We start from the raw sequence: 27,052 nt of genomic DNA on the forward strand, positions 1-27,052 counted from the left end.
TACATAAATAACGTGTGGTCTGCATTCGTGGGAGGAATAGCTAGATTCTGCCCTTCTGAGCTGGGAATTTCTGGTTAAAGGCTTATTGTGCCTTCTTATCTGAACTGTTTCTTTCTGAAATTGGTTAGTCTTGTTTGCTGTAGCATAGACTAGATTCAGTCCTGCTGAATCTAGCTTTGTTTGTATAACTTGATCACTAATCCAAGCCATCTTTTTTGGAGAAGGTTCCCCTGCACCCTAGTGGCAGGAATGTGCAGTTAGAACTTGTCTGACAGAAGACTGCTGGAACAGGGCTCAGTTTTGAGCTTTTTTATTGGTTAATTGGTTAATTTCTTTAAATCAGTTTTCTCATTTGCTACTGTTATATTAAAAAATATATACTTTATGCATTGCCACTTAGCTAGGGTTAAAGTATTCCCGGCGCCATAATGTCTGCTCTTCAAATTTCCCCTTAGAACTAGGCAGTTTTTTAGTTTTAGCACTGAAATCTGTTTCTTTACGCTCAGCACTTGTTCAGAACTCATTGTAAGCACTAAATAAGCTACAAATTACTACAGCACTCAACTTTCCTCACTTGTCTAAAGGAAAACAGTTTTTAGTACTTAATAAATAAGCACCTATCCAGGCATGTCTAAGGGTCAGCTCTTGGTGTTTTCTCCTATCTACCTGATGAATCTGGGCATCTTGGGGCAATGCAGCAATTGCCTCATGTACATAGACAACCCTCTCCTCCTACCACCCTACACTACAACCTGTGAGAAATGCATTTATATAGCCAAACTGTTAGCAAAGCTCTCTTCACCCAAGACTGGAGTAGATAGTCAAGAGGAGAAGGTAAACACTTGCACCACACCACACTTTTCACATAGTCCCTCAAAACCTACACCACTAAAGCACACACACAGAAACACAAAACACACACCTACATTCATGGAGGCTCTCAATAAAAATCTGCTCAAGCAACAGAGACCTCCAAAGCAGAAATATAAGCAACCTCCACCCCGCAACACAAACCAAATGACACATAGCTCACAAACTCAGTGTGTCACTCAACCACAACCTATAAGGCATAACAAAGAACCCAACACTCTAGTCATAGATGACTTTATAGTCAGGCACACTGATGTTCCACTCACCAGGCTAAACAAGGAGAAAGGTACTGTCAGCTGCCTGTTGGGTGCCAGGATCCTACACATAATGCACACACACACTCAGGTCACTCCACAACAAGTACAAATATGACTCTGTCGTTATCCATATTGGTGTGAATGACCTGAGATGTACCTCCCTGGACTACATGAAAAGAGACATGGAGGAGCTCTCCGATCTTGTAGCCCAGGCAGGTATGACCCTAACCCTGAGTAGCATCTTGCCATCACCTAGAATGACACCACAGTACAAGGACAAAATGATTCACATCAACAATTGGCAAAGCTTCTGGTGTCATTCTAAGGGAATCCAGTATCTGTCTGCCTGGGATGACATAATCGACAGACCACAATGCTTTGCCAGAGATGGCCTGCACCTGTCGCCATTGGGATTCTGGATACTGGCTAAGGCTCTTGCCACCCTATAGTGCCTTTTTTAGGCAAGGTTCAAATGACAAATTCACCACCGTAACAGGTACAAGCAAGCAAAATCTGAGGGTAATGCTACTTATTGCTAGAAGTCTAAACCTCAAAATGCACTCACTCGAGGCACTCCTTAAAATGGAGAACATCGACATCTGTGCAGTGACAAAGACCAGGTTCAAGGCTTCAGAGAGCACCCCTGCATTACCAGGCTATATGTCATACCACACCTTTTGGCCACCTAACCTGGACTGAAATACTAAAGGCAAAGGTGTGTCCATATTCATTAAGGATATTCACACCTCCAGGCTAGTTACTCAGCATAATGCATCCGAGACTATCCAAGTGCAACTAACTCTGGGCAAGACCACAATCCAAATTGTAGCTTGCTACAGATCCCCCCACCATGCCCCAGGATTCCCACTCCTCATTTCTTGATACACTAGAAAATATTAAGGTGCATCCCAACACTATAATAATGGACAATTTCAAATACCCCACCATTAACTGGGAAAACTACTCGTGTACCAACTCTTTTGCTCAACGTTTTCTGGAATTCATAAATTCCAATGCCTTGGATCAACTTATCCACAGCAGTATCCTAGATCTGGTCATTGCCAACATGGGCAACTGGTGTTCCACACCAGAGGTCAATTCCTCATTGGTCAGACCCAACCACAAGCTAATCACTCTAGACATCCACATCCCGCCCCCACCCCCCATTCGGGAAATCACCGTAAAAAAATTCTCCAAAGCCAACTTCAGGCTTCTCAAGACAGAAGTGGCAAACTTCCCAACACTGATGCAGACGGACAATAGAGGTGCGACTGTTGAATCCTATACAAATGCACTTTATAAGCACTTACACGAGTGCATGGATCATGCTATCCCTAAGATGCTATCCTCCAAAAGAAGGAAGCCAATCTGGTGGTCGCCTGCCATAAACAAACTCTACAACAGAAGAAAAAACTGTTGCAAAAAAAAAGTAAACTCCCATGATTGGAGGAACTCCCTGGTCAGCCTCAGTTAGAAGCTGAGATCCCTGATAAAATCCTCCAAAGCTAGTTACGAAAACAAAATCACCACTGATTCTAAAGAGAACCACAAAGTGTTCTATATCTATATCAAGAATGTCAATGGCAACACTCAAATCTGCTCTGAGTTACAGCACAATGGCAATAAATACAGAGAACCAACTGATATTGCCAACATCCTGGAAGATAGGTTCAGTGCTAACTTTACCCCCCTCTCACCTCCTAAAGGGCCCATCTCTATACCAGAAGAATGCAAGGTTCCTGTAATCGTGGCTGCACAGGTAAAAAACACACAGTCCAAAGCTAAGAACACAGCATCCATGGGACCTGACAACATACCAGGCTGTGTTCTACATGAACTACAGAGCGAACTGGCACCCCACCTAAGTACCATCTTCAATTGTAGCCTCACCTCAGACTTTGTGCCCACTGAATTGCGCTCAGTGATGGTTATCCCACTCCACAAAGAGGAAGTGACCACGGACCTGGGAACTACCTACCCATTAGCCTGACAAGCCTGGTGTGCAAGACCATGGAATGTATCATCATGGAACTTATAAACAAAGACACTGGTAATCTCCAAACTCTGGACCCCACCTAGTTTTGGTTTGTAAAAGGCAGATCATGTCTCCAAAAACTGATAGACTTCTTTGAAGCAGTCACCAAAGCTGTAGACAAGGGTAAGGTGGTTCACACAGCCTATCTAGATCTCTCCAAGGCTTTTGACACCATCCCCCACTCTGGAATTATAGATAAACTCACTAAATTAGGTATAAATCCCTATGTCACAAGATGGGTTGCCAACTGGCTCACTAACAGAACCCACACTGTGAAACTAGCAGACTCCAAATCCGATTTCAGAACAGTGACAAGTGGAGTACCACAGGGTTTGGTCCTGGGTCCTCTCCTGTTTGCTATCTACTTCTCTGAAGTACAGGCTAACACAGAAGGTCTTTGGCTAATGAAGTTCGCAGATGACTACAAACTAGGAGCCATAATCGAAACTCCTAATGATGTGGACATCCTACAAAAGGGCCTCACTGAGATAGATGCCTAGTGTCAAAGCCATGGCCAATTCCAAAAAGTGCATTGTCATCCACTTTGGTAAAAACTCTGTACCCATGAACTACCACAAAGGTGGTAGTCTACTTAACATCAAAAGTATGATAAGAGACCTTGGGACACAGGTGGACAGTAGTCTCTCCTTTGATAATCACATTGCCACAGTAGTCATGAAATCCTTCTATGTGGCACACCTCATCACAAAAGGTTTCTCATCCAGGAAAAAAGAGGTCATTGTTCCCCTCTACTCATCACTCATTAGACTCATTATAGAGTACAACGCCCCTTTTGCTATCTACCTAACAAGACATCTATAACTGGAAAGGCTGCATAAATACCTCACAAAAATGATTCCCGGCCTCAAACAGATGCCCTACGCAGACCGCCTCAAAAAACTCCAGCTTTTCTCCATTGCATATCGCCTACTCAGAGGTGTTATCTGCCTATCAAACAAAGCTATGTCAAACCCAGAGCTGTAGGACATGTTCCACTTAAAGAAATTCCAATCCCACCAAGCTACACACTCTAGGGACCTAAACCTTGTCACCACAATAAGCAGAACATGCTGGAGGGATAGATTCCTGTCCCAGAAACATCCCAAACTCTGGAACAAACTACATATCTATATCAAACAAAGCTCCTCATTAGCACTCTTCAAGAAAAATCTTGATGATTGGATGGGAAAAAAGAAATTCACCCAGGGGATCACTTCTGTGGCTCTGCTTGACAGGGGCACAAGGAAATAATTTTTTTGGGTGGCGAAAGTCAGGGTACCTTTTTGGCTAGGCTTACATAGGTCCTAGGGCAATAACCTAGTACCTACCTAAGAACCTATGAACCTGGTTAAGAAAACAGACATGTCCATGGATTCATAGGTGTGTACTAGGCTAATGGCCCTGGAGCCTTTACAAGCCTAGCCCATAGAAGTGCCTTGGCATAATGCCGCCCAATGTTAGTTCCCAGTGCCTCTATCAAGTAGAGCCTCTGCAGTGATCGCCAGGGTGAACTTTCTATTTTCCATCCACTCACCAAGATTTCTCTTGAAGAGGGCCAATGAGGTGCTCTGATTGACATGTATGGGAAGTCTAATCCAGAGCTTGGACTATCTCTGGGTTATGAACCTGTCCCTCCAGCATATTCTGTTGATTGTGATAATGAGATTGAGGTCTCTGGATCGTGTGGTGCGGAGGCATATGGATTTCTTTAGATGTAGCATTTCTAGCAAAGCTGGGTCTGACATGGCTTTGTAAGTCAAGCAGAGATCGCCTCTTAGTAGACGATATGAGATAGAGAATAGCTGGAGTTTTTTGTGTCTGTCCATGTACGACATATGTTTAAGGCCTAGGATCCTCTTCGTGAGGTACTTTTCTGGCCTTTCCAACTGTAGCATGTGTCTAGTAAGGTACATGCCAAATGGGGAGTTATACTCGATGACTGGCCTAATGAGGGAAGAGTAGAGAGATAATCTCTCTCTTCCTGGATGCAAAATCCTTGGTAATGAGATGTGCCACATAGAAGGACTTTCTGACCACAGTGGCAGTGTGGTGGTTGAAGGAGAGGTTGCTGTCAACCTGAGGCCCCAGATCTCTTATAAAGCCTTCAGTGTTCAGTGGGCTCCCATCAATGTGATAATTAGTGAGAACTGAATTTTTCCCAAAGGGGATGATGACGCATCTTTTGGCATTATGCTTAAGGCCATGGTTTTGATACCAGTCATTGGTCTCAGTGAGTCCTTTCTGTAGGATGTCTGTATCACTTGGGGAGTTAATAATGACTCCCATCTTGCAGTCATCTGTGAACTTGGTCAGCCAGAGTCCCTCTGTGTTGGCCTCGACTTCTGAGAAGTAGATGCCAAACAGGAGAGGACCCAGGACCGATCTCTGTGGGACTTCACCCATGACTGGTCAGCAGTCTGACTTTGAGTCCGCTATTTTCACACTGCGGGTTCTGTCTGTGAGCCAATTTGCAACCAACCTAGTGATATAGGGGTTGATGCCTAGTTTGGTGAGTTTATCAATAATTCCTGAGTGGGGAACGGTATCAAAGGCCTTGGCCAGATCGAGGTAGCCGGTATGAACTGCCTTCCCCTCATCCACAGCTCTGCTGCCTGACTCAAAGAAGTCCACCAGGTTGAGCAGGCATAATCTGCCCTTCACAAACCAAATTGCGCGGGATCTAGAGTTTGGAGATTCCCTATATCCTTGTTAATTAGGTCCATGATGATGTGCTCCATAGCCTTACATAAGAGACTTGTCATGCTAATGGGGAGATAATTCCCAGGGTCTGTAGTTGCTCCCCCTTTATGAAATGTGATGACTGTAGGAGTGCACCATTTGGTACTAACAAAGCCTGAGGTGAGGCTGTGACTGAACAGAGCAGACAGATGTGGTGCCAGCTCACTTTGTAATTCATGTAGAACATCATTATCATCATCCCCCTTTTTCCCATTTACATGGGGTTGGGGTATCGTATTAACTGTCACCAACTCTCTCGATTCAGTGCCACTCTCCAGCCTTCTTCAAAACTCATGCCTGACTGTCACAGATCTTCTTTCACACAATCCATCCACCTCTTTGCTGGATGCCCTCACTTCCTTTTACCTTCTTCCTGCCTGTCTCAAATCTCCCTCACCAGATTGTCTTCTGCTTTTCTACACATGTGCCCAAACCACTGTAATCTGTACTCCTTGATCTTTTCTGCAATTGGAGCTACTTTGGCTTCTGCTCTTATGTCGTCATTTCTTCGCCTCTCCCGCAGTGTGCATCCTATCACCTTTCTCAGGCACTTCATTTCCATCACCTCTAGCTTCTTCAACTGTTCTGACTTTACTGCCCAGGTTTCTGTACCATACAGTAGTACTGGTCACACCACTGTCTTGTACACCTTACTTTTCAGCTTCTTTGGCATTCTTCTGTCATAGACTACACCTGATACTCTATGCCAGTTGGCTGCAGCCCCTCTGATTCTAGCTTTGACCTCTTCATTCAGACTACCCTTCTCCTCAACCACCCCTCCCAGATACTTGAAGCTGTTTACCTGTTCCACTATCTTCCCATCTATTTCTATTCTTAGCTTCTTCTGATTTCCCCAATCTGCTGCCATTACCACTGTCTTAGCTGTGCTTAGTTTCATCCCATGTGCCTTTAGATTTGCATTCCATTCTCCCATCCTTTGCTGAAGTTCTAGATCAGAGTCTGCCTGTACTGCCACATCGTCTGCATACAGCACCTTTCTTGCTCTGACCCCTCCAACCTGTTTGCTGATGTAGTCCATTACCAGTATGAACAGCAGTGGGCTCAGAGCTGAACCCTGGTGTACACCCACTCCCACTGGGAACCCCTCAGTGAAGCCAAACACTGTTCGTACTTGAGTCACTGGGTCCTTGTACATAGCCTGTACTAATTCTACCAATGTTTCTGGGACTTCAAACCACCGCAGTACGGCCCAGATCAGCTTTCCTGGGACCTTGTCATATGTTTTCTCCAAGTCTAGGAAAGCCCAGTTTGACTCTCTCCTCTTCTCTAGTTTCTTCTCAAGTATCTGTCTCAATGCAAACATCGGGTCAATTGTGCTGCATCCTGATCTGAATCCGAACTGTTCATCTCCCATCTTACATTCTACTAGTCTGCATATCTGTTTATCAATCACCCTCTCCAGAACTTTCATGCAATGTGGTAGGAGTTTGATGCCTCCGTACTGTCCACAGTTGTGGATGTCCCCTTTGTTCTTGTATACTGGCATGAGTATGCTTATTCTCCAGTCATCTGGAATACTCCTTTCTCTCCACATTGCAATTAGTACCCTCAGGAGCCATTTCTCCCCTAGCTCACCCAGCATCTTTATCATATCTGCTGTGACCTCATCTGAGCCTGTTGCTTTCCCTGACTTAATTTTCCTTAGTGCTGCTCTTACTTCTTCTAAGCTGGGCTCCTCTTCTACTCTCATTGTAGGCTGTTTCTGGGGCAGTATCACTTCTGTGGGGTTTTCTTCATTCAGAAGCTGCTGGAAATATTCCTTCCATCTGCCTTTGATGTCCTGTGGGCTGGTAAGCAGGTTGTTGCTGGAATCCCTTATGAAGGGTATCTGACTATCGTTTTATCTTTCTAACTTTGCCTTGCAACCTGGTATAGTTTCTTTGTGCCCCTTACTGAGTCACTTTCCAGAAGCTGATAGAGTGCCTCTGATACCCTATTCTTTGCTATTGCAACTTCTTTCTTAGTTTCTTTGTTAGCCAACCAGTAGTCCTTCCTAGCTTGGTCAGTCTTTTCAATCTCCCACTTCTTCCTGCACTCCTTCTTTCTTTTGATTACTTCCTGCACTTCTGCATTCCACCACCAGCTTTCCTTATGTACCTTATTTCCATACCTGGCTCGGCCACATATCTTTTCTTTAGTCCTAACACATGCTCTTTTTAGGCGCTGCCACTCTTCAACTCCACCTATTTCCTCCTCTTCTTGGGGTGCTAGAGCCCTGAGTAATTCCTTGAACTGCTGTACTTTCTCTCCAGTCAACTTCCAGGTCTTCAGCCTGGTCTCTGTTGACCTTAGAGCCTTCTCTGACTACTACTTACAGCTGATTGTGGCAGCTACTGGTTTATGCTGTGAACCGAGGGGGTGACTTTGCAATCATGGATTCTACCCCAGTGCCTTTTCCTTACTAGGAGGAAGTCTACCTGAGTTGCATGTTGGCTACTCTTGTATGTGATCTTGTGACTGTCTCTCTTTCTGAACCATGTGTTGGCTACTATCAAGCCATTTGCCAGACAGAAGTCTAGAATGGCTTCTCCTTCTTTATTCCTGTTGCCCCACCCATGTGGACCCAGGCAGTCCTCATATCCTGTTCTGTCTGTCCCAATATGTGCATTTAAGTCACCCATTATCAAAACCAATTCATGTTGTCCTGCTTTATCTAGTAGGTCCTGCAACTGCTGTCTGAATGCACTCTTTTCCTCACTATCACAACCCTGCTGTGGGGCATAGGCTGAGATTATGAATACTGTCCTATCATTACACTGGAGTCTGATTGCCATGAGTCTGTCATTAATTCTGATGATATCCCTCACTGACTTCTGAAGCCTCTGTCTCACCACAATTCCTACACCATTTCTAGCCTGTCCACCACCTGAGTAGAAGAGTCTGGATCCCAAGCCAAGTGGCTTTGTTGCACTGCCCTTCCATCTCGTCTCTTGGATACATAGGATGTCCAGCCTTCTCAGTATCATCATGTCATCCACTTCTAAGTTGCATCCTGTCAGTGAACCTACATTAAGCGTAGCAATTCTCAGTTCATGTTTGGCAGGTTGGTTGGTTTTATGTCCAGCTTTCACTCAACAGAGCTATCCCAGGTAACCCAGGCTGGGCAACTAGACACCGTCCAGCCAGTAGCCTATTGACCCAGGGCTGCTGGGTTTTTATGGCGGGCACACACTGGCCAATAGAGACACATATACCCCTTCCACTGTTAGCATGGGTCCCTGGCGTGGGTCAGAGAGTAGGCCGGGTCCTCAACCCACTTATCACCGGTAACTACCCATGCCCATTTTTATGGTGACAGTCAACATGACAGAATCACCTAGAGCCATATTTTACAGCATCAAGTGGCTAGCCCTGCAGTTTGTGATCCATGTTCTCCTATCTTGAGGATACTGCGCACCACAATAGATGCCCAAAGCAGTTGGTCTTTTTACAACTCTTCCCCCCATTGGGCACCATGTAGAGTCTGTGCTGCTGCCCACAGCTCCATTCATTGGTGAGTTTGAGATGGAAACACTCAGCATGTTTTTTGGACATGGGAGAAACCCCACGGAGACACAGAGAGAACATGCAAACTCCAACCAGGCATTAGTCGGAGGTCAGGATCGAACCTTGTACCTTGTGCATTGGAGGTGAGGACCTTAACCACTAAGCCATCTGGTCTCTATGTCTCATGTAGAACACATCCAGGGATATTGTCAGGTCCCATGGAAGCTGTATTCTTGGCCTTGGACAATGCAGCTTTAACCTGTACTGCAGTAATGCTGGGTGCCTGGTTTTCCTCTGCTATTCTGATTGGTCCTTTAGGGAGGGAAAGAGGGGTAAAGTTGGCACTGAATCTGTCGACCAGTATGTTGGCAATATCAGTTGTCTCAGTATAGGATGTACCATTGTGCAATAACACAAAGCAAACCTGGGTATTGCTGTGGAGATTCTTAATATAACTATAGAAGGCTTTGTTTTTGTTATTTGTGTCTGCCACAATTCTACCTTTATAACTGGCTTTAGAGGTTTTGATGAGCAATCTCAACTTTTTGTTGAGGCTAATAATGGAGTTCTTACAGTCTTGGGACTTCACCTTTTTCTGCAACAGTTTCTTTCTTCTGTTGTAGAGTTTATTAATGGCAGGGCGGACCACCAGATTGGCTTCCTTCGAGTAGAGCGTCTTGGTTCTGTTGGGTATGGCTAGTTCCATGCATTTATGTACATGTTCGTACAGTGCATTGGTGTATGATTTGGCAGTCATGCATCTATTTTCCATTGACATGGGTGCTGTGAAGTTAGCCACCTCTGTTTTTAGGAGCCCAAAGTCAGTTTTGGAGAAGTTTTTCATGGTGGTTACCTTTGCGGAGGATGTGGGTGAGATGTGTATTTCCATGGTGATTAGTTAGTGGTCACATCTAACCATGGCAGAATTGACTATTGGTGTAGAGCAACAGTTGCCCATGTCAGTATTAACCAGGTCAAGGATGCTGCTTCGTCTAGTGGGGGTATGAATGAGCTGGTCCAGGGTATTGGAACTGATGAATTCCAGGAAGCATTGGACCAGTGTATTGGTGCATAAGTAGTTTTCCCAGCTGATGGAGGAGTAGTTGAAGTCACCTAATATGAGAGTGTTGGGTTGGACCCTAATAGTTTCCAGGGTGCTTAGGAACATGGAGTGAGAGTCTTGGGACATGGTTGGGGACCTATAGCAGGCTAAAACCTGAATTGCCATCTTATCCAATGTTAATTGTACCTGAAGTATCTCAGATGCATTATACTGGGCTACTAGTTTGGAGGTGTTCATATCCATTATGAATATGGAAACACCACCACCTTTGGAGCTTCGGTCCATGTTCTAGGGCCGAAAGGTGTGGAATGAGTTATAGCCTGGTAGTACAGGGGTGCTTTCTGCTCCTTTTAACCAGGTCTTCGTTACAGCACAAATATCGATGTTCTCCATTTTGAGAAGTGCTTCGAGCAAGTGCATTTTGAGATATAGACTTCTAGCGTTGAAAAGCATGACCCTCAAATTGCATTTATAGGCTACATGTTTTTTGATTAGCACCTCTTTCACTGTGTGCTGATAAATCAAACAGAAGTGAATGGAACAATGTTCTACAAATCTCAGAAGTAACTTTTTTGTGTAGAAGGGCATCTCACATGGAGGACACCCCCACACCCCAAACTTAAATATATATTTTGCAAGGTCAAGGAACAGTGGAAAAAATGAAAGCTTCGCTTTTGGCAAAAGATGTTTCTTCCATTTCTTTTTGGTCTCCCAGCTGACTGTATCACAGGCACCCCATATATGTATATGTGTATATAAATATAAATATATATATATATATATATATATATATATATATATATATATATATTTATAGAGAGAGAGAGAGATGTGTGTGTGTGTGTGTGTGTGTGTGTGTGTGTGTGTGTGTGTGTGTGTGTCTGTCTGTCTGCACATACCAATGTATCAGTGTGTGTGTGTGTGTGTGTGTGTGTGTGTGTGTGTGTGTGTGTGTATGTGTGTGTGTCTGTCTGCACACACCAATGTATCAGTGTGAGTGTGTGTGTGTGTCTGCACATACCAATGTATCAGTGTGTGTGTGTGTGTGTGTGTGTGTGTGTGTGTGTGTGTGTCTCTCTGCACATACCAATGTATCAGTGTGTGTGTGTGTGTGTGTGTGTGTGTGTGTGTGTGTGTGTGTGTGTGTGTCTGTCTCTCTGCACATACCAATGTATCAGTGTGTGTGTGTGTGTGTGTGTGTGTGTGTGTGTGTGTGTGTGTGTGTGTGTGTGTGTGTGTGTGTGTCTGTCTGTCTGCACATACCAATGTATCAGTGTGTGTGTGTGTGTGTGTGTGTGTGTGTCTGTCTGCACATACCAATGTATCAGTGTGTGTGTGTGTGTGTGTGTGTGTGTGTGTGTGTGTGTGTGTGTGTGTGTGTGTCTGTCTGCACATTTCAAAGTATCAGTGTGTGTGTGTGTGTGTGTGTGTGTGTGTGTGTGTGTGTGTGTGTGTGTGTGCAATGCATTCATTGTGTTGTGCTTTAAACGGAGTTCTTGACTGTGTTTTTGATATTTAATTTTACATTAACTTAATTATTTTGATAAATATGTAAATGTGCTATATAAATAAATCATGGACTGATGGAAATATGGTTGAAAAAAGAATCCAAGTTTTAACATTTAAAAGTTTAAAGCACACGGCAGTCACAGTTAAATTAGATTTCCACTTCACTTGTTACAGAAACATGAGTTTGCTTTCCAGGAGAATTTGAAAAAAATGTTATGACATGCTCCGATTGAAACCACTGAGCAGTGCAGTCTGAGGAACAAAAGGTAGAATGGGATTTAACTTCTTGTAATATGGAAGTCCTAACACTTCCAAAGTCAAAGTGTCACTTCACTAAACAAATGCAGAAAGTGAACCATGTGTTTTTCCATGAAAATTCTGCACACTGCATGACTTACCAGGTGTGTTATAGCCATACCTGTTAGCCATGGAGCATTGACAATTGTGGCACAGGGTATGAAACTGTAGCACTTTTTTACTTTCCAGACATGTTGACATGATTGAAGAGCACATATAGTTACTGACAGAGAATCTTTATTTGGTCTTTGTTCATTTACTTAGTAATTCTGGAACTATAAAACAGATCTAATTTTATAAAGAAAAGCTGAAATACAAAAAGAAGCAATGAAAAATCTGAAGGCAAAAATCACAATGTTTTTCTAAAATCCCAGCAGTTGACTGGTACAATGTTAACATAATTCTGAATTTTACAGAAAATGGTACATTTAAATCATTTTTTATCATCCATTCTATATTGGAATTTATTTCAGTTTTATTTAGCCTGTGAATCAAAATGTTTTAGACAGGGAAGCAGTGACTGACAGGGAGAACATAAAAACTCCATAGAGACCATGAAGAGGAGCTCAGGACTTAACCTCAAGTACTGGGGTTTTGGGGCAGACATCTCACTGTGACTAGTGTATTATAGGCATAGCTCTCAGCCATTTACATCAAGACATCTGGACATAGCCAGAAATAATGGTGACAAAGGTTCCAAAACAGGGAGATATTTTAAATATTGTTGTTAGAAAGTTGCTAGAATTAGAGGACCTGTGTTATCATGAATTTTCTGAAAGATATGAATTCTGAAACTCGCATATACCACATTATTTAGTGATTTTAGTCCTCAGTGATTAGCCAGAAGACCAAAAAATGTATGAGGAACAGACCAAAAATATGAGGCAAAAATCTGGACAGTTGAGTGGTATAATTATAAGTTCAGCCATATATTTGGCATCATTGTTGAATTCCATGCCTTTATACTATGTATCAATCAAAGCACCTATAAAGTAAATACATGCACTTTTGCAACATTTATAGAAATACTAAATAAATGCTACATAAGGTCTGCTTATCACCTTCTATATGTGCCAAGACATCTTTCCATAACGACTTGCATCTTTCAGAGGTCATGATTAAATGTTTTAGCATCACTTAACTCTTCAGTATTTTAAAGCTGCAATAGAATATGATCACTCATACATAATGCTTAAGAAAATGTTGCCATCCACCCCCACACTTGCAAGGAAGTCATTTTAAATACAAAAGAAAATTACTTTTTATTTTCAGTCAATGTGGGAGTAAATGACCTGAGACGTAACTCCCTAGACTATATGAAGAGAAACATCACAGAGGTTTTGTAATATGTGTCGCAGCCTGGAATGAGCCTTCATTGAGCGGCATTTTACCTTCTCCAAGGATGATGCCACAATATGAACAAAGGATGATTGACTTCAATAATTGGCTTAGTTTTTGGTGTCATTCTAAGGGGGTGCAATATTTGTCAGTATGGAAGGAAAAAGTCAACAGAACACACTGCTTTGCCAGGGTTGGTCTGCACCTCTCCCCACTAGGCTTTTGAATATTAGCTAAAACATTCTCTTCACCCTTAATGCCTTTTTTAGACAATGACAAACTGAAGGTACTTCTGACATAGCAAATCAAAACCAAGAAAATCTAAAGGTATTACTACTCAATGCTAGGAGCCTAAACAAAAAATTCCACTCCCTTGAAGCTCTATTTTCAGAGACATGGTTTAAAGCTATGGACAGCACACCAACAGTGCAGGGTTATAATGCCTTCCACACATTTAGACCAGCTATTTCACAGACTGAGACTAAAGGTGGAGGTGTCTGTATTTACATAAAAAATAAATATACTTCAAGGCTGGTCAAAAAGGACAATGCACTTGAGCTGCTCCATGTCCAAATCACCATAGGTAAAATTCAGTACCACTTCCTTGCAAGCTATAGCCCACCCCCATGACTCAGGAAATCCATACCATGTATTTAAAGTTATTAGAAACACTAACCATCCAACCAATACCATACTCATGGGTGACTTTGATTACCCCTCTATTAACTGGGAATTCTATATGACATCAAATGTACATGCACAGAGATTCCTGAATTTTGTAAACACAAACTCCCTGGATGAGATAGTCAATACACCAACTAGGGGTGCAAACATAGTAGATCTGGTCCTTATTAATATGGAAGAGTGCTGCTGTAACGCCTTCCCTGGTAAGGTCATACCACAAAATGGTCTCCTTTGAAGTAAAAATAAAACCTGGACCCCTAGCTAAACTGGGAATATTCAGGAAGTATTCTAAGACTAACCTCCTGCTATTAAATGAGAACCTGGCAAAATTTCAAGCCCCTATAAACCCTGAGATCACTTCTGCCTATGCAAAATTGTTCACAGAAACCCTGTACAAGCATGTTGATAGCTGTATAGAGGCAGCTGTACCTACCAGGAAGAAGTACAGAACTAAATGAAAAAAAACAAGCCACCCTGGGGGAATCACAAAATCAATCGGATATATAACAGGAGGAAGAAAATCATGGCAAAAATTAGGAGGTGCAGCACCCAGTAGGGTAAAAGCACTGTCATTAAACTAACTCAGAGGACAAATAAAGTCTACCAAAGCCAAATTTGAGGTACGTTTGGCCTCCCAGGCCAAAGGCAATCACAAAGCATTCTTTAACTATGTCTGCAACCTCAAAGGCAATACACAATTGTGTGCAGAGCTCATTGTAAATGGAGCTGCCAGTATTGAGCCAGAAGGTAAAGCAAACCTCCTGGCTGATAAATTCAGCTCCAACTTTACTCCTCTCTCTCTCTCCATCAACCTTCCCTCAGGAAATATCATCAAATATAACTCTCCCTACTATCACTAGGGAACAGGTCCTTAATGATCTCGCTAAGACCAAGAACACTGCATCAATGGGCCCAGACAATATCCTAGAATGCCTTCTAAATAGCATGAAACATGACCTATCATGACCTCTGGAATTGCTATTTAACTGTAGCCTCCAAACAGGCTTCATTTCTCATGAATGGAGCAAGTCATCCATCTACAGACCCTGGAAACTACAGACCCATAAGTCTCACTAGTCTTATATGTAAAGCCATGGAAAGAATTAAGACAGAGATGATCAATAGAAGTATAGTAAACCTCCAGACACTGGACCCAACCCAGTTTGGTTTTGTAAAGGGCAGATCATACCTACTCAACCTGGTGAACTTCTTTGAGAAGGTCACCAAAGCAATAGATGAGGGCAAAATCATCCACACTGCCTACCTTGACCTGGCCAAGGCATTTGACACAATACCCCACTCATGCATTGTTGCCAAACTCAAGAAGTTAGGTACAAACCCATATGTCACCCGGAAGATAGCCAACTGGCTCACAGACAGGACCCAGGAAGTTAAAATTGGGGAAATCCACCTTTACAAAAAGGCCAGTCACAAGTGTAGTCCCTCAGGAATCAGTCCTTGGACCACTCCTTTTTGGCACTTATTTCTCAGAAGCCAAGGCCAACATCAGTGGTCTCTGGCTGACTAAATCTGCATATGATTGCAAATTAGGAGCTGTCACTGAATCTTACACTGAGACAAATATTCTCCAGGAGGGGCTAACACAGACAAACAACTGGTGTCAGAGTCATGGACTAAAATTAAATCCCAAGAAATGCATAATAGTATCCTTTGGGAAGTCATCCATCCCTTCAGCTATCATATTGACAACACACCCCTTAGAGCTGACCCAGTAGTCAGGGACTTAGAGACACACATATATCATAATCTAGCCTTTGATCATCATATGTCTACAGTGGTGTGGAAATCATTCTATGTTGCACAACTTATAAACAAAGGTATGGCATCTGAGTCAAAGAAAGACATTGTTCCACTGTATTCGGCATGCATCAGGCCTATCATTGAGTACAGTGCCCCCTTTGGTATGTACCTAACCAGGCATATCCAACAACTGGAGCATCCACAGAGGTTCCTCACTAAAAGAATACAGGGCATAAGTAATATGTCCTATGCAGACCACCTCAAGGACCTATCCCTGTATTATGTCTCCTACAAGCTTTTGAGGGGAGATCTATGCCTGGCATACAGGGGCATTGTCAAACCCCATTCTGACGGACCTCTTGCATATCCACAAAACAAACAGTATGGGTATTACCCATTCTAAAGACTTAAACCTTGCCTGCAATATAAATATACATAAAAAAAACCTATACACACATATATATATATATATATATATATATATATATATATATATATATATATATATATATATATATATATATATATATATATACACACACACACACACATCTATATAAATATAAATTTGACCTGCTGGAGAGATAGGTATGTATCCCAGAGACTACCTCAAATATGGAACAGGCTCCCCATCCATGTGAAGTAGAGTTCCACACTAATCCAATTCAAGTGCAATTTGGGCAACTGGATGGGAAGCCAGAAATTCATCCTTGGTTTGGCACCTATGTCTCTGAAGCAAACAGGTAACCTGTAATGGTTCATCTCCCAGGCCCATGCTTACACTTTTTCCCAGACTTTAAGGTAGTTTTGACTGCCACCAGCCACTCCTTATCAGCTACTCTAAGACCCTTAACAAAGAGTGTCTAATCTTAACGTGTAATGCTACTATTAATCCAAATGGTAGTTTGATCAAGGGCAAGGTTATTAGGAGTGTCGCACAGTGCCACCATATAAATATGCCAGTCCTCTCAGAACTTAAATATGTCTCACAAATATCAGCCACAATGAAATATTTAAATATACTTAATAATAAGTAATAAAAGAACAAGAACATACTCAGTAAATAATCACAGTTACTTCACAGGAAATATTTAAAACATCATTGCAGGACAGCCTCAAATAATTAAAGAAAACATCTAAACTATACTTCACTATATTCCTGACTATATCTAAAATAATTATACTGTTCCCTAGACTTACTTAGAGCTAGCAGGCAGATGTGGTTGAGTGGATGTTCTTGTTAGGTCAAAGACAAAATACCAAATGGCAGGCTGTCTCTCTCAGAGACTTCTTAAATTATATTTCAAATATTACTGCTGGGGTGGCTTGCAGCATGACATCATTTCTTGTCATCTGACTCTATCCAGGTGAAACCCCCACTGATGCAGCTGTTAGTATTTAACATGTACCTGTGAAAATACACAAACAAGGGCTTCTCTTAGATCTAAGGTAGATCCTGGAAGTCATAAAACAATAAAAACTTCCAAGACAATCAACAAAACTTCTAGTTTTAGACATTGGGCCAGATCCACGAAGGCTTGCACGGAGTCTTTGAGTAGAATAAGACTCCATGCAGCCAACATGTCTGCCGAGCGATCCAGGAACAGCTGGTAGGGGCGTGCAACTGAGATCTCTAAACTAGTCCTACACAGACAGGGCTGGGATATGCAAATTACCTCAATTGCAGGCAAAAGCTATGCAAATGAGGTAAATTCGCGATCCAGGAAACCCGAACCTGTCCGAGTAGGAGTAGTGTTACTTGCAGAAATGTAGTCAGTTGATAACTGAGTACGGTTCTGCAAATAGCAAAACGGAGCCATGTCAGCTGGAAATAAAGCATGAATTTACAGGAGGAAGCATGCCAATGACCAAAAATATGGCCACTGGTAACAGGAAGGGATGCAAATTAAAAATAAAATAACTTTTTTTTTTTATCCCGATCTCCGGGGTTTAACCATAGTGCAGCACTGCGCAAACGCGCTGCACCCTAAAAGCAGAAAATTAATAATTAAGATCCACAAATGTGGATTTTATAGCTTAAAAGAATTTACAATGCAAGGGAATGACAGGCTGAAGACAACATGGCCACCGAGTAGAGGTTGCTATGGGGGGAAGCTCAGTCTAAGAGATGTAACTAAGCATTAGTAGGCAGTCCTATGCAAATGAGAGTTAGGATAGTGAATCGCAAGTTTACATAGCAAATGAGCACAGTCACTGGAGTGTAGGAGTAGGATAAGGGTTGCAACAAAGTAGAAGATAGGTGACATCACGAGGGGTATGTATGAAAGGAGTGAAGCTCATTGGAGCAGAGTGTCCTGTGTCAGCTTACATTCACATAATAGTGAAAAAAGTGTGTCAACAGGTAGGCCAAGTAAAGTCAAGAAATCAAAGGTGTATGCCGTGGATAACACCAAAGTTTCTTGCTGTGCCAGTAAACCCGAGTAAGACAGTGTGCGCACGTGTAACAGTGTGTGCACGCGTGTAGGCTTGAGTAAGCATATGTAAGGCTGTGTAAACAGTTGTAAGTGCATTTGAACTGGTGTGTACACGTTTTAACAAGAATAAGCAAGGTTTAGTCTATGTAAGCATGTGTGCTCGCGTGTTGGCTGCTGTACGCATGTTTGCACTTGTGTGCACGGCATTTCACCCTCTGACGAAACAGAAAGGAAAAAGGAAACACACCAAATAGTGGGAAGTTACCAGGGAGTACCAGCAGAGCTAGCAGGTGAAAACAATCAGAATAGGCAATTACCCAGGCAGAACACAAGCCCAGCCCAGCCCAGCACTTAAAACTCTGCAACAGTTCATTATGTTTCTCTTAAGAGACACTGCAACACTGCAGGAAGCTAATATAAGTGAAAACTGAAAAAGCTTCACTGAGACAAAAAAATGTTAGGAGCTGCCATTGCTGTCATAAGGCGACATATGCAACATGCTGAGGGTGGTGATAATGCAAATGCTGCTGGACAACCCACAGTGAGGAGACGGAGAAGAGTGTACAGGCCCAGGGTTACCTAGCAGGGGCTACATGAGCTGGAGATAGTGGAGCGCTATAGAGTGGACAGAGACCTCTTGCAGCAAATTGTTGAGCTGTGCAGGCCATGCCTTACACACAGAACCAACAAAGGGGAACCCATCCCAGTGGAAACTAAGGTATGTGTTGGCCTAACAATATTAGCAACAGGTACCTTCCAGAGACCAACTGGTGATATGATGGGGATATCACAGGCATCAGCATCCAGGGTACTGCATCAGTTCCTGGATGCCATGTCAGCACATGTCAGTGATCATGTATATTTCCCCAATTCCCATGAGAAATTGGCTAGCAATATGCGTCTCTTCCAGCAAATAGCAGAATACCCTGAGGTAGTGGGTGCAATAGACTGCATGCACATACAAATCAAAGCACCAACCGGTGAGCGGGGTAGGGTCTACTTCAACCGCAAGGGCTTCCCCTCCATCAACTGCCAGGTCATGTGTGATACCCAGGGCATAATACTGAATGTTTGTGCTGGCTGCCCTGGAAGCTACCATGATTCCCATATCGGGCATCTGCGCAGCTGTACCAGACATTTGCCAATGGGGACATCACACATGGTCACCTAGTGGGGGATGCTGGCTATGCACTGGAGCCATGGCTGATGACACCCATCAGTAATGCACACACACCTGAACAGGAATGCCATAATGAGGCACACGCACAAACACAAAATGTAATCGAGTGTGTGTTTGGGCTGCTCAAGTCACAGTTCCGGTGCCTGGACACATCTGGTGGAGCCTTGCAGTACTCACCAACTACATGTACCCAAATTGTCATGGTATGTGCTATGCTACATAATATGATCCTGTGAAAACAGCTGCAGCAGGACCAGCGTAGGCCTGGACCAAACAGCCCCCTACCATTGCCAAGGCCATCACAGGCAGAGCGTGACTCGGAGGAGGAACAACCTGAGCCTGTCCCAATAGGCAGAAGGAGGCATATCCAGTATGCTTTGGCCTTGGCAAAGAGGCAACGCATAGCACATACACTGGCTCAGTAGGAACTCTGGAAATTATACCTCTCTCTGACCTGCACATATAGTAAAAGGGATGCCTACATTGACACTACCTGCTTTCAAACATGTATAGGGAGTGTAGTATGTGCATCTGACATAGGCAGCCTTGCATCAACACCTGAGGCATGATTGCCATGTGTAAGCAATATAAAGCAGTGCTAAACAGCATTTACCAGCATGAAGTATATGTAAACAAAATTGCACACACCGACTACTACAAATGTGGTCAAAGTAGAGTAATATTGGCCAATGTCCAGCAATGAGGGTTAATATTGAGCAATGTTGGACAAGCTGGGTCTAGGTAGGGCATAGCTGAACAAAAGCCAACATGCTCATATTTGCTCTACTGGCCCCTAAGCAGTGTGGTCTGCTCAGTATGAAAATATAAGTGGCGATGCGCCTCGAACCCAGGATACTGTGCACTATAGTCATAGCATGGAACCACAAAACCATGACAGTATTGCAGTGGTTAGCCTGTATTAAGAAATGTCGATAAGTCTATGCAAAGTATTTCATGGAAACCCTGCAGGCACAGCATAATCCCTGTCGAGTTATGACACAAAGGTGAGTCCTGCAGTAAGAATAGAATCTGAATTTCAACACACACACAGTACAAATGTTAATATTGGACATGTAGACATACATCAACAAATGTAGTGGACTTCAGACAGCAACATACTGAAAGGTCAAACTGGGCATGCTCACACACTTGAATACATGAGACAAATGTCAAGCAACAGAACATTGACAGTCTGAACTGGGCATGCTCACACACTTAGGCCATGTTGGAGTACAGCATTGGGCCACATATAGCAGTCAGTTGCATGTGTTAACCCAGGAACCTTTCACTACCCAGCAATCTGCCCTGTGCACACACTGAATGACAACAGACATGTAAATAATATAGTGGAACCCTGCCATAAGCAAATATGTTCTGCAGATACCTAGGCAGTTCATAGAAAGTGTGAAAGCAAAGATGATAAAAACCTGCAAACAGTATCAGCAATAAACATTGTGCATCATGAAAATTATCATAGGTTCAGAGGTTGATACTAGGCTATCTGCCCTAGGGCATGTACAAGCATAGCCAGAGTGTGTTTGGCTTCTGCAACCCAGTCTAATCAGAACACTGTGCCTCTGAATAGTAGGTCACACAAGATAGCCCATTCATGTTGAGTGTATTGTGCCTCTGTCTAGCAGGGACCCAGAAGATATCCCATGGGTAAACATGTGATCACCCATCCACATGTCAAGATGTCACCTGTAGGTGGTCAGTGGGTGGGTCTGCCTATGCAAAACTGGGACTACACTCCGGAGTGAGTCGAGGCTTTCTGATAATAATCTGTCCCCCCAGCATGTCCTTTTAACATCAGTGCTGAGGTATATGTCCCTGGAGTGTGTAGCTCCAAGGGAGTCAGATATCCTGAGGTGGAGTATGTCCAGTAAGTCTGGGTCAGATATTGCCTGCAACTACAGGCATACAACACATCCTTGTAGGTGGTAAGTGACTGAGTATAGCTGGAGTTACTGTATCAGAACTGTGGAGGGCATCTGTGTGAGTCCCTACATATGCTCGATAAGTAACATTTGTGGCCATTACAGTTGCTGCAGGTGTCAGGTAAGGTACATCCCAAATGTGGCATAGTAACCAAGCATGGTCGTGAAGAGTATAGGGGCACAATGACCACATGTGATCAACATGTGAAACCATGTGGGATATGGTGGGCTATGTAGACGTACTGTCTAACCACTATGGCAATAGGATTGTCAAAGGTGAGAGTACGAACAGGTTGTGTCCCCAAAACTGTAGCAACCACTACTGTATGAAATGGATTACAACCTATGTGTTAATGTGTAGGCATTTTGTCATCCTCAAAGGGGATGACTATGCAACTAATGGCATGTAGCCTGGGCCATGGCTCAGGCACCATTCAACCTATCTCTGTGAGACCCTGTATGAGTATGCATGTGCCAGCAGGAGAGCTGATTATGGCACCCAGTTTGCAGTCATCTGCGAACATGGGCAGCCATAGCCCTCCTGTGATAGCCTGTACATCACACAAATATATACTGAACAAGAGAGGTCCCAGGACTGAGCCTTGTGGGATGCCATGTATCATGAGTGTATAGTCAGACATGGCACCTGCAACACTGAGCATGTGGGTGCTATCCCTGATCCAGGTAGCAATCCATAGTGTCAGATATGTGTCGATATTGATGCTGGGGAGCCTATGCATAATGGCCGAGTGGGGGTATTGTGTTGAAAGGTTGTGCAAGGTCCAGGCAGGCTGTGTGGAAAACTGTCCCAACACTGATGGACCTGGTAACTGTTGAAAGAATATTAACAGGTCCAACAGGCAAGATCTGCCCACAACAATGCTGTAATGTATAGGACCCAGTGTCTGTAGGTTTCCCATGTCTATGTGCATGAGTCCCATTACAAGACATCCCATAGCTTTGCAGAACAAGCTAATTAGCCTTTTAGGCTGATATTGCCTGTGGTTTGTTGTGGCAGTATTCAGTGGAGCGGGACCACTATCGCTGTATGCCATTCCGTGGGTACATATTCTGCAGTAACTCTTATGTCGAACAGTGACGTAATGTGAGTGTTATGTCTGTCATGAAGGCTGTGTATGACACAGGCTAGGATATCGTCTGGTCCCATTGATGCTGTGTTGTCCGCTGTGGGGAGGGCAGCACTCACCTGTTTACTAGTGATGTCTGGGGAGGTTACATTCTGTTGGTATGGACAGTACCACCTTGGGGGGATGTGGGGGACACATCTGCACTGAACCTGTTTGCCAGGATGATGGCAATGTCAGTGGGTTCAGGGTATGTTTAGTCAGTATGCAGTAAAACACAGCATATCAGTGAGGTCCAGCCAGTACCTGAATCGACTGAAGAAGGCCTTGTGACTGTCCGACGTGTCTGATGCAATTGTCCATTAGAAGCGTGCCTGACATAATTACCCAAGTGATTGTAGCTGTCTGCTAGTACAGATCACAGATGCCTTCCCTGTCTGGGATTGTGCTCTATCATGTAGTAGCTTCCTCCATTTGTTGTAAAGCGTATGAATGGCTGGGGTCTACCACACAGGTCCATTGCCATTGCAGGAATGAGACCAGTTGTTATTTTGGATGTAACAATCCATGCGGTCCACTAGGTGTCCATAGAATGTGTATGTAAAGGATACAGAAGTCTGAGCCATACTTACCACTGACCCAGGGTCTCTGAAGGATACCACCGTGGATTGGAGGAGTGTGACGTTTTCCTATGGGAAGTTCACCAACATTACCCAGGAAGGGTGTGGGGACGGGATATGGATGTCCAGTGAGATAAAGTATGTTCTGCCCTTAGCAATAAGGGGTATATCGCAGGTGTGGCACATAGAGTCCACATGTCGGTGATGATCATGTCCAATATGTTGTCCCCTCATGTGGGTGTGGTGACCGGTTGTGCCATAGCATATGAGTGTAGAAATAGTAGCAACTGTTGGTCGAGGGTGTTGTGGCCTGAGTACTATCCACAGTCAATGTGTGGGTATTTGACATCATTCAATATAATGGTGTTTGGGGAGACCTTCATATTGTACAATATTCCCAGGAAAGCTGAGTGGGGTTGCTGAGTTGGGGAGTGTGGTCTGTAGCAGGCAACAAACCAAAATTCCGATTTGCACAATGTTAGGTGCATATGTATTATCTGTGATGCTTTGTGCAGTGTTACCAACCCGGAGATATGTGTATCTGTGATGTTTATGGATACACCCCCTAATTGTGTTGGCCATTCCGAGTTATGTGGTCAGAAAGCATGGTACGAAATACAACCTGGTAGTGCTGGTGTGCATGTGAGAGCCTGAACCATATGTCTGTTAGTGCACAGATATTGCAATCCTCCATACTGAGGAGATCCTTGAGTGGGCGCAATTTGAGGGTAATACATCTGGTGTTGAGCAGCATTACCCTCAGTGTTGTGTACTCTGTAATGTCTATGGAGGTGGTTCTGTCCTTTGAGCCATGCTCTAATAAGGCACTATGGTAACAGCGAGTACCCTAGCCAGTATTCAAAGGTCCAAGGATGACAGGTGCAAGCTGTCCATAGGGAAGCTACGTGGCATGTCGAGCATGTCACCCCAGGGTGACAGACACTGTATCCCCTTTGAATAACACCAATATGTCAGCCAACTGTTAAACATGATCAGTGTGTTGGTATACTGTGACATCATACTTGGTGAGTGTAAGATGCTAGACAAGGGCAGGGTAATACTGGGCTGGGCTACATGATCACAGAGTTCATCTATGTTTCATGTCATGTGGTCCAGGGAGGAACGACTGAGGTTGTACGCACCAGCATGGACAATGATGGAGCCAGTCCTGGACTTGCTTTGGAGTGACCTGAGTGCATGTGTTATGTGGCGGATCCTGGCACCTGAGAGACAGCTCAAAGTGACTATTCCCTTGTTTGGCCTGGTGAGTGGGACAACAGTGTGTTTGACATTAAGTGTCACCTATAACAAGTGTATCAGGTGTGTTGTTTAGCCCAAAGGGCAGTGACTCTGTGGCACACTGACATTGTGAACTGTGTGAAATGTGGGCATTGTAGTGGGGTAGCAGTTGTATGTGTGTCTGCTGTGGAGGTCTCTGCTGCTTAGGCAGAGTGTATGTAGAGCCTCTGAATATGTGTATGTGTGATAATGTGGTTTGTGTGCTGTCACTATCGGTGTATGTGAGACTGATATGTGGTGTGTGTGGTCACCCTCACCACCTGATAGACTATGCCAGCCATGGGTCGAGAGAGCGCAGCGTCCTGTATGTCAATATTGTTACATCTCCCACATATATGTGAGTGTGATGTGAGGAGGAGAGGGTTGTCTGTGTACATGAGGCAGATGTGACATTGTGTCATAACCACAATATTCACTAGCTGGACTGGAGAGTACACATTAAACCGACCCATGGACATGCCAGTGTATTATGATGACATACTCTGTAGCCTGAGCACAAAGGATCAGTAGGGTGTTAAGTGTGTAAAAGAGTATAACCGGGATTAGGGCTCAGGTTTGTTGGTGTTTTGTAAAGAGTGGCTGAGAAGGAGTCCAGACTGAGAATCATGACATGTCCTTCAGCTATGTAATAAATAGTAATGTACATGCATATATGTGCTGAGTCAGGGACAACTGTACCTTACTGACATTGCCAACATCCTATCAGACAGGCCCATGTATACATACCCATCTCCCACAGACGATAGTCCCTGACATCATACCAGGAGATATCATGTGTAGAATGGCTGAACAGCACCCCCCAAAGCCAAAAGCATGGCAGCAATTGGATTACATTGTTTCCCAATATGTGTCATGCATGCACTACAGAACAAACAGACCCTGCACCTGAACAGTCTGTTGAGCCTCACCCACTCCACAGGACCTGGAACCTTCGAATGTGTTACAGCAACATAAGGCACTGCACACATGTGTGGGTGCATAAGACACCATGGGAAGTATAGTCCAGTAAGCCTATAAAGTCTGATCTGCAAGACCATGGAGTGCATCGTGGCAGACGTGATAAACAGAGATATTGGAAACCGACAAACACACAACCCTAACAACTGTGGTATGTTCATGTGCCGATCATGGTTCCCAAGCATGCTACACCATCTGCAAGGCAGCCACCTAGGACATACATCATGGAACAGAGCTACACATGTCCCACATAGACTTTGAACAGCTCTTCATTAACATCACAGACACATGTCATATCCACAAAATCAACAATCTGTGCATAGATATGTGTTGACAGATGGAGGGATGTCAATGTGTCCACAGATAGATCACACAAGGTAAGACTCACGGGGTCCTGTACAAGCTGTTGATACCTGCCAACCTACATGGATAATTCCTGGGATTGCAAACCAATACCTGGGATTCATGAAGCTCGGCGCAAGGCCGGTGTTAGGCTTGCGCCGACCGTGCAGCGTGAAGATGGCGCAGTAGTGCCAAATGCATATTAATGAAGGCGCACTGCCGCCACAGCCATGTGCATAGAAAAGGAGTGCAAGTGCATAGGGCATGTCGAAGTGCCACACTGAGGCGTGGAAATGTCAGCTGTCGACTTGCAACCTAAAATGCTTGCATATAACAATTTGCAAGCAATAGTAATCACATCTGTCAGTGTCCTTGGATACTGAAACATATGCAAAGCATGCAAGACAGTTCCTGCAAACACAAAATGAAGAAGCAAACACAAATGCACGGTAGGGAATAACGGGTCCTTATCCTGCGAACAAATGACATTGAAAACCATGTGCCCATAGTCCAACGCAGTGTAGATAGTTATACCAAGTGGAAGTGAAACGCATCATATGTTAGAGCGCCGCCAATAGGTATGTCCAGCCCAATGGTCAGGGTCACCAGCTGACCCATATTGTGAGGGAGGGTACACAGCTGGGCAGATGTGTCCATAACATAAAACACGATAAATGTAAATATCTAGCGACAGTATGACCGAATTATATCCCACAACGCATGTAATAGCCACATACAATAGGTATGTCTGTATTTCACATACCAAATGTGACAGGAAATAGAATAAGCATGTAAACGAAACAGAAGGAGCATATAAACTGCTACAACTATAAGGCAACATGTAGGCTGAAAGGAACAGTATTATCCATAGTGTTGACTGTGGGTACATGTTGTCCAGTACATTCTGATATGTGTCCGGAATATATCCCATCCTGGACATAGGAAAAGGTGGCATCCTACCAATGATTAGAACAGTCTGCCAAAATCCGCACATCAGCGGTCCAACTTGTCAGGATGTGTCACAGTTGAACGGGTATTACCCGGGTATACCAACCATGTCATGAAAGTTAAGTATGGGCGTGTACATATGTGCATGAGGTATAGCATGTGGAAAGTCAAACATGGCAGGGTAGTCCA

The sequence above is a fragment of the Protopterus annectens genome, chromosome 5.part0, assembly GCF_019279795.1.
Source record: "Protopterus annectens isolate FY-2018-M chromosome 5.part0, PAN1.0, whole genome shotgun sequence".
NCBI lineage: Eukaryota > Metazoa > Chordata > Ceratodontiformes > Protopteridae > Protopterus > Protopterus annectens.